An 8,509-nucleotide genomic window follows, 5' to 3' on the forward strand; every position below is an offset into this window, starting at 1 on the left:
TGTGTGTGTGTGTGTGTGGTCTGGGTGTGTGGTCTCTGGCGCGGGCCTGGGGAGAGCCTGCTGACGGCTGGGATGAGAAAAGAGCCGCTGTGTTTACTTTACTCTGGGGGCTGTGCATGGACACGGGAACACTGCCCAGACCCCGCTCTGTAACACACACACACACACACACACACAGGGGACTCGTACACGTCTCATGTCACACACCATCACAAATGCCCTGCAAACGAGGTAATAGAAACTATAACTTTATACAGACTAAATGAATGAATTTTTCCTAAAAGCAGCGTGAAGAGGAAAACAAAAGAAGAGCTTTCTGAAGCTCCAACTGGAAACTGATGAGGCAGGCTCCATTTTTCCACAAGCGGGATAAAGGAATTAACCTCTAGGGGGCATCAGAGGATCCCCATAAGATTATATACCCCACTTTCTTCCAACATGTGTCAAGCCATGTCGTACTGCGAAGGCTAAATTTAATCAGTGACAACACACAAGCAGATTTAGCCCCTTTTCTCTCACTCCATTCTCTTCCAACCATGATGCCGTTAGCCCCCAACCCCTCTCTCTCTCTCTCTCTCTCTCTCTCTCTGGTAATAGAGCTAAAAAGGCAGGTTTGTTTTCCTTGGAGGCGGACTAACAAACAGCAGGGCTGGCTCTAATCTGTGTGGTAGCTGTGGAAGTCTGAGGCTGGGGATCTTCTTGCAGCGCTGCTAATAAGCGGCAACCCTGGTCTTGGCTTTGTGCTGCAGTACGCGCACACAAAGGAAAGACTTTTCATTAAGGCTCTAAACAAATCTCCCTGTCACATGAAACCATTTCATTTCCACATGCCGCAGTACACCCCAGAAAATGCTGTGCTCAATGGCAGATGGCAGCAGTGGATTTCTTTGTCTTAAAAAGGAAGACTGCTGGGGACTTGATAGTGTCATGTAGACAGATTTTCAGATGAGGACATGTGGTTGATTCCCCCTGCTACTGGGGTTAAAACAAGGTTTGGAGAGACGACGGCAGCTGCACACGTCGGAAACGACTACTATATGAGACAACCACTTTGAAATGAATGGAGCTTGTGATATCTGTGCTTTGAGTTTCGAGTAGAGGCTCTCGTGCATCAAATGAAGTGTTCCCCGTTCACTGGTGAACTGTATGCCCCATCACACGCCGTTGTTTTCAGCTCACTTTGATTAAGTGGCCTGCAGGGAAGAACATTTACGGTAAACAGACAACTACATTTTTAACTGGTTGTGATAAATAGTATTGCTCAATTGTTGCTGCAACTAAATAACTAATTTACTGCAATAAAGATTTACTTATATGATTGAAATCAGTATCGCCATATTAAAGAATGTTTCTAATAATAAAATAAATAGGACAAATAACATATAAAATAATATAATTTGTGTTTCACTGTTGTCCAGTACATCAGACAAAAGTCACATAAACTCATTTTGCAAGTATTTTAATTATAATTTGCTCAGAATTTCACTAAAACAATCTTATTAACACGATATAATTCCACTAAAAGTTGATGGACAATAACATCAAATTATCTAGAATTTAAACAAATTACTTCATACACAGTAAAATCCTCTTTAGGTGTTAAAGTCATTCATAAAGGCAAACATGCCAAACATTTGCTGCGCCAGCGTCGACAATATGAGGATTACTTAATTAGAAATTGAGTATTTTCGGCTTTAGACTGTTGACAAACTAAGACTTTGGGCTCTGAGAAATTTTAATGGATATTTTCCACAATTTTGTACGCTAAATAATTGATACAAATCATAATTAATCAGAAATGATCATATTTGTGAGCTGCAGATCTAGAATGATCACCCAACTTAATGTACGACGTAATTACAGTGCCTCTGGTTCAAATCAGGGGCTTTGTTGCATGTCACCCCCCCTCATTCTCCACTGTGTCCTATCAAACAAAGAGAACGGACACCGAAGACAAACATCTGCTCTGTATGACAAGAATCTTAATAGTCTTCCAAATAATGCAACACAGTCACGTGTCAGGGGTTAAAACCTCCACTCAGATCACACACACACACACACACACATCAGCTGACCTTAGCTCTTCATTTCAACCGGTTGGAAACAGACATGAGACTCTACCTGCCCCACACGCTGCCACATGAAGGAGACGCTCATACCTTAGATCATGTGCTGCTCTCAGCTCAAAGGTGACTTGCATATGGCAGTGATTGGAAAGTGTGTGTGTGTGTGAAATGTGTTTGTGTGTGTGTTGTGTGTTAAGAGAGAGTTATGGGTTTAGGGGGACAAGCTTTGACAGTCCATACCACTCCCCCTGACCGTTCTTCCATCAGAGAAGGCTAAGACACTAAGCCGGGCTCTGAACCCCACCCCCACCCCTCCCCACACACTAAACCATTTCACTCCGTGCTCCCCAACATTACACAAACACCAGATTCCATCAAAGATACACCGGACAGAGCGGGCCAAACATCACCCAGCCTGAGACGAGTGGTCTGATCACACAGGCTGGGCGAAGCTCTGAACAATCGTCCACAGTGTTCGCTCACACCCAGACCACCACACGCCTGCAAAGGTGTGGAGGGGGCAACGTAGCCGATAAATCGACCCGAATGTGTCAGCTGTATCATATTCCACAGAAACGGATCAGAAATAACGTGAGCTGAGCAGGTTGTGTCTGTCCAGTCACCAAGTTCTCCACAGTGAGTCAGCTCCTCCAGCCTTCACGGAGAGTCTTCCGTGCCAGAGGAAAGAGGACACGGCGATCAGTGTGCCTCTGGCTCACTATCCGACCATCGTGATGTCTGCCCACAGGCTTTGTTATCTTTATGGCTGTGCTGTTTGTTTGTTTGTCAGTCTCAAGTGCTTTTGCAGAGCAAGGCCTGACGGAGTGAAGTCCCCAATTTCCCATATAAAAATCCTGGAACAATAAACAGAAATGTGAAGTATAGGCTTGCAAATGCAGGAAGATGTTTTCAGAGGATTAGGAGACTGGAGACAGGCGGCTTTGCCCAGTGACATGGCGAAATGGAGAGATTTGAACCTTCACAAGGCCGGCTGTAACACCCCCAGCTGCTTTACATAGAACCACCAGCGTGAGAACCGTCCTCGTCCCATACCGTCACCATTATACAAACATTATTGCTTACAGTCCAAATCAACCCCTTTACTCAGGGCTGCAGCTAATTCATAATATTACAGTTAGGAATCTGCTGATTCCTTTTTCTATTAATTGAGTGTTTATAAGGATGCAGCTAACCTGCCAATTATTTTCTCAATTAATCACAAAATGTTTGTTCAATAAATGGTCAGAAAATATTGACAAATGTTTAAAAAAAGGCAATTTCCCAGAGCCCGGGCTGAAGTCTTCAAACTGCTTGTTTTGTCTGGCCGACAGTCCAGAACCCCCAAATGTTGAATTTACTATCACAGAAGACTAAAAACACATTTTCTTACATTTGTCAGCTGAAACCAGTGACCGTTTGGCACTGCATTCAGTTTACAATGTGAAACACAGAAAAACAGCAAATGGCAATTTTGATAACTACAAGGCATAACCCAAGTTGTTGATTATTGTTCTGGGAATTGATTAATTAAGTCATCAACTAGGGCTGAAATAAACAACATTTTACTCGAATAATCATTCTGTCTGTAAAAATCGGTGTCAGGAAATAGTTAAAAATGCATGTAGCATGTCTTAAAATAGTTTTTTGTCTGACTAAATATTCCGTTTATTATCACATAACACAAAACATAACACAGCAAAAAGCAGCAAGTCGTTCAATTAATAAGCCGAAATCAAGAAAAGCTGAGGAATCAAACTGTGTCACAGTGCAATCTCTGTGTCTCTGATGAGGATGTGCACTACATAAGCTGACTGCATTAGTATGGAGCCGTGCTGTGAGCCGCTCTCTCAGCCCAGAGCTCCTCTGTGTGACGGTCCAGGTCTGACCGGGTCACAGGAACCACACTGTGAAAACCAGCGGCCCAGCAAGCCTGTCAGCAGGGAGGAGGCTACCAGGTGGGGCGGACTGCAGCGAGCAGACGGGGGTGAGAGAGAAGTGCCGCTTCACAAACAAGGCTCGGCCTGACCCCCGTCGCTCCTCTCACCCCCGAAGTCTACGGAGCCGCGGCACTGAGGACAAGCCTCGAAAAAACACCACCCACCACATTCCACCAAAACAAACAACGGGGCCACCCAAATTTTACAATTAGAGCCCCAAGAGGGGGGCAGGAAATGGATCAGTGTAGCCTTGCCCCCGCCACCCCCCAGCCAAGCAGTGCTGACTCTGGGGGACAGAAGGAGATCCTCCGTAGGCTCTCACTGCAGGGCTGAGGACACGAATGATGGAGGAGCTCAATGACGACGTGTTGCTGCTGCGTGGGGCCTGCCTGCAACCACCTGTCAATCAATTACTCTGACTGGCTCTCTCATATAATCGATCACTTGAACAAACACACACGGCACCCAGAAAAAGCCTACTTAAAGGAAGCGTGTTGTAATAATGTTTGAGGAGGGATTCTACCGGTTAGACTGTTCTGTTTGAAATCACTACTCTTAATGAGGCTGAGCTGAACAGGGAGGACTTAAGGTTTTCCAAGTAAGTAATATGTTAACCTTAAGAGCTCCTAGAAAACAGCTGGATGTGCAACCTCCGCTTGAACTGTGTTTACTTGATGTAGTAACATACCACTGGCTGCATCTAACAGTCTAACAGAGCTCATGTTGGAACTGCTCACTGCAACTAAAAAAAAAAGCGCTTTTAGGACCAAACATCAAACTGGAATCTGATCCGTCTGTGTCGGGCCCAGGTGTTTCAACCCACACACACAGTCTACTCAGTGTTCACCAATAAATGACGGAGAATGCTGCGACACTGGATGTGTCCACTTTAGTGACAGACAGCCCGTTATCTGTACTGTAACTCTCCTCCGTCACCGCCGTCTTTTCTAAAGGTTAACATGTTTCTCCCATCCTAAATGACAGCAAATCCATTCGAACATGGACTCTGGCTCGTGCTGAATACACATTATGTTTTTAGGGATTTTACATTTATTAACCCAAGGCCACGCTGCTCTCTAAATATTGGCATTGGCCTTAAAAAAAACCCATATTGGTCGACCACTAGTTCTCTTGTAACCGATCAAACAGCTTCAACTGTCAAAACTAAAAGCATGCTTTACATAATGTAACCCCTCCCCCTGTAGTTCCAGGGTTTTAAAGACACGGTGGAAGGACAAAGATCAAATCTATTTATTTAAAGCAACTTCAGAAGTTCCAGTCTCCTAAATGTTAAGACATGTTATAGACAACAACAATTGTGTCATCAAGAAAATAATTGGCAAATATGAGACTCAGTCATGAGAGATAACCTTATAAGCTTCTAAATTAGCAGACTGAGAGAATGTTACACAAAAAAAAAAAGCACTGATTCCTAAAGAGCAGCGCTGATATCCAGTTTCGCAAAACAAGCCAACAAATTGCTGCCAATGATGGAGAAATAACTCGGTTCAGATGATTATCTATCTGTGTCTGACACAGCCGTGGCACTGAGACAAGGGTGACCACTGTTTACTCGCAATCAAGATGCTTAATGGGACATTGATTGGACCATAATATAAAACAATAATTTGTTATCTACAATCAATGAATATTATGGACAACTTGTGTTTTAAAAAGCCTAATTAAAGAGTATTCTGCAGCGTGTTTATCCATCAAAGTGTTTTCCAATCAGTGGAAAGCTGAGTCATACGAGGTCACGTAGGGTCATCGTCTCTTTCTTTTTTGCTCATTCCCATCTGTATACATTACACAAATGTGTCTCAAGCATAAGCAAGGTGTTAAACCCAATACGTTTTTATAGAGGCCTTCATAGGCAATCATTGTTTCTGTGTTAAATCCAGTTCATCTATTTGTATTGGAATTGACTCCTCTAACAGACTAGTGCTGTTTCAAGTTATCACAATCAAACCATGGTAAATGCTTCACTGGATCACATCAAGAGAGCTGAATCCAACGCTGTATGTTGGAGGGGTGGAGGAGAGAGGTTTCTGATTTAGGTCTGGTATATTTGCAGGGATTGCTTCTTTTCCATTACAACAAAAAGGACAACAGCTAAAGGTCTGTGTAGTAGTCTGGGCATTGCCTAGTTTGGGGACTTTTTACAATACTACACCGACTCTATGTCACTATATAACTCACTAGACGAGAGAGGAGCAAAAGACAGAGCAAAACATGGAAACACAGCGATGCAGAGAGAGCTGTCTATGGTAGGTTTGCAGCTATGACCACAGTTAGACAATGAAGAGCACCCGATGAGGCACAAACAAGCCGAAATCACCAGAAGTACACGGATAACAAGATACCTTAAAATAAGCTCTCCTGCACAAACAATGCACCAACACCTTTAAAATTGACAGATATTTAAATGGGGTTTGGTGCAGCTGCCGTTAAGGCGGTGCAAGATGACAACATTAAGCGCATCTGTCAGCTGTTTCCATCATTTAACATCGTCAATACGTTACAGACGAACCGTGCAACATGGCAAACAACCCCTCAGTGGTTTTAGAGAAAGGTACGACAGCTTTGTTTTATATAATAATATATATTTTTGACATGCAACGTTAGCTTCGGCTAACCGAGCTATTCGTAATGCCGGAAGGGTTAACAGAGGCTGTCATTTGTGTTCGTCGTAATGTTACAAACGGCGTATACTATCAGCTGTCCTACCACAGATATTTGTGACTCTAATATCATCATTTAGGAGGAAAATATCTTAAATAAATGACAACTTACAGTTTACAAAGGCTGGACTGCAGCGCCCGCTTCCTGTGTCATGTGACTCCTTCCGGCTTTCCGTTCTCAGCCACAGCCTTCAAAATAAAATGAACAATTTGCGACAAACTTAACTAATTAATGGTATGGATAAAGTCCTTGATATACATGTAATCTGCCAATTTATCGCTTTATCGTTTGATTTAGTCACACCCTACTCCCTCTGAAAAATATATACATTTATAATTTTTGCACATTATATGTCCTACTTTGACTCATTACTCTCTATGACCTCAAAAACGATTCTAAAAGTAGAATTAATATAAATATACAGAAACCTAAATGTGCTTTCTTTCTTTGCGTTCTTTACCATTTTCTCTGTCCAGTATACAGCCCAGCAGCGGTAGAAAGTATGAGTACATTTACTCAATACTTTTAGTTTACTCAATAACATGATAGCAACATAACAATTTTTGTATGGCTTTATACTTCTACTCCACTACATTTCAATGGTAAATATCGTACTTTTTTCATTTTTCTGACAGTTGTAGTTACTTTACAATTCAGAAAGTGTGATAATCTTTGATCATCTTATAAAATATGATAGATTAAACTACCCAGCAGTGTAGAAAGCAGTTACAATGAGCTCTACCTCAAACAGCAACATTAAAATGCTGCTTATATGTTAATGCATCAATAAAAACAATAATCTAACAATATAAGCTAATATATATTATAATAGGGCACACAGAAAGGGGTCATTCTGCGTAATTGTGACATTATGCTTGAGTTGAGTGTTTTTACATTGTGGATCTCAATACGTCTTCTACCACTGCAGCCTTGCAGACATCCTACTGTTACACAATACAAACTACCTAAACAGACAGATTCATGATCTGGCCGAGCTTAAAAAATTGCGTTTCACATCATACTAACCTGTTTGTTGTGCTCCTCTGTCATAAAGGGCCTTTTTAAGAAGTAATGTGAGATATTATGTGCTGTAACAACACCTAAAGAGCAGTTTGATGTATGAGCTGACTAGTGAAAGTAATATTAAATGTGGCAAAAACCACATTATCAGCCTCTGAAGTGTTGGGTGTCCTTTGTGTGAGAATTCTGAGGCCTACTGGGAGCTTTGCTTCTTTCCTCATCTCTCTTTTCACGGTGCATCACTGAGGTATTTCCACTTGTTCTGGGAAAGGCGCAGCATCATTAGAAATGCAACAGAGACCACCCAGGCACACACAGAACACTGATACCATTACATTTATCTCACCAAATTGTGCAGGGCAGAAAGAATTTCTGTGATAAGGCAAGGCCCAATCCCCGGGGAAACCATATTGTCCAATTAGACTGGGTAATCTGATAATTGAGGGATCAAACTGTGACTTGAGAGTTTGCACAGATGCTGATGCAACACAGGGGCTGTTTGTCTATATAAACATCAACTTACAGCAATGACGCTGGAAGATCTTGATCTTGGTCTCAGTGGTATAGCCTTTGCCACTGAATGAGAACATTAGTGGCATATCACACATACCAACTGGTGAATCTACAAATGAATGGGTCATTTGGCACACTATATGTGTCAAATATTCTCTGAAAAATGTTTTAATGTTTACTCAAGGAATAGTTTGACCTTTTGGGAAATACACTTATTTGCTTTCTTTCCAAGATGAGACAATTGATACCACTCTTGTAAAGTATCTGTTCCGCCAGTGATTCCCTGTTTGC

At 42.2% G+C, this 8,509-nt stretch overlaps 1 protein-coding gene across 2 annotated transcripts in view; it reads right to left on the reverse strand.

The window, feature by feature from the left end:
• Positions 1 to 6,866, reverse strand: part of exoc2 (exocyst complex component 2) — a 47,727-nt gene extending 40,861 nt beyond the window's left edge. For both annotated transcript variants that reach the window (XM_035653914.1, XM_035653913.1), the window contains exon 1: positions 6,797 to 6,866. The gene's annotated coding sequence lies outside the window, so the exon portion shown is untranslated. The remainder of the gene's footprint in view (positions 1 to 6,796) is intronic.
• Between the last annotated feature and the right edge of the window lie 1,643 nt (positions 6,867 to 8,509).

The sequence above is a fragment of the Morone saxatilis genome, unplaced genomic scaffold (genome assembly GCF_004916995.1).
Source record: "Morone saxatilis isolate NCDOM2014 unplaced genomic scaffold, NCSU_SB_2.0 Contig12, whole genome shotgun sequence".
In the NCBI taxonomy this organism is placed as follows: Eukaryota; Metazoa; Chordata; class Actinopteri; family Moronidae; genus Morone; species Morone saxatilis.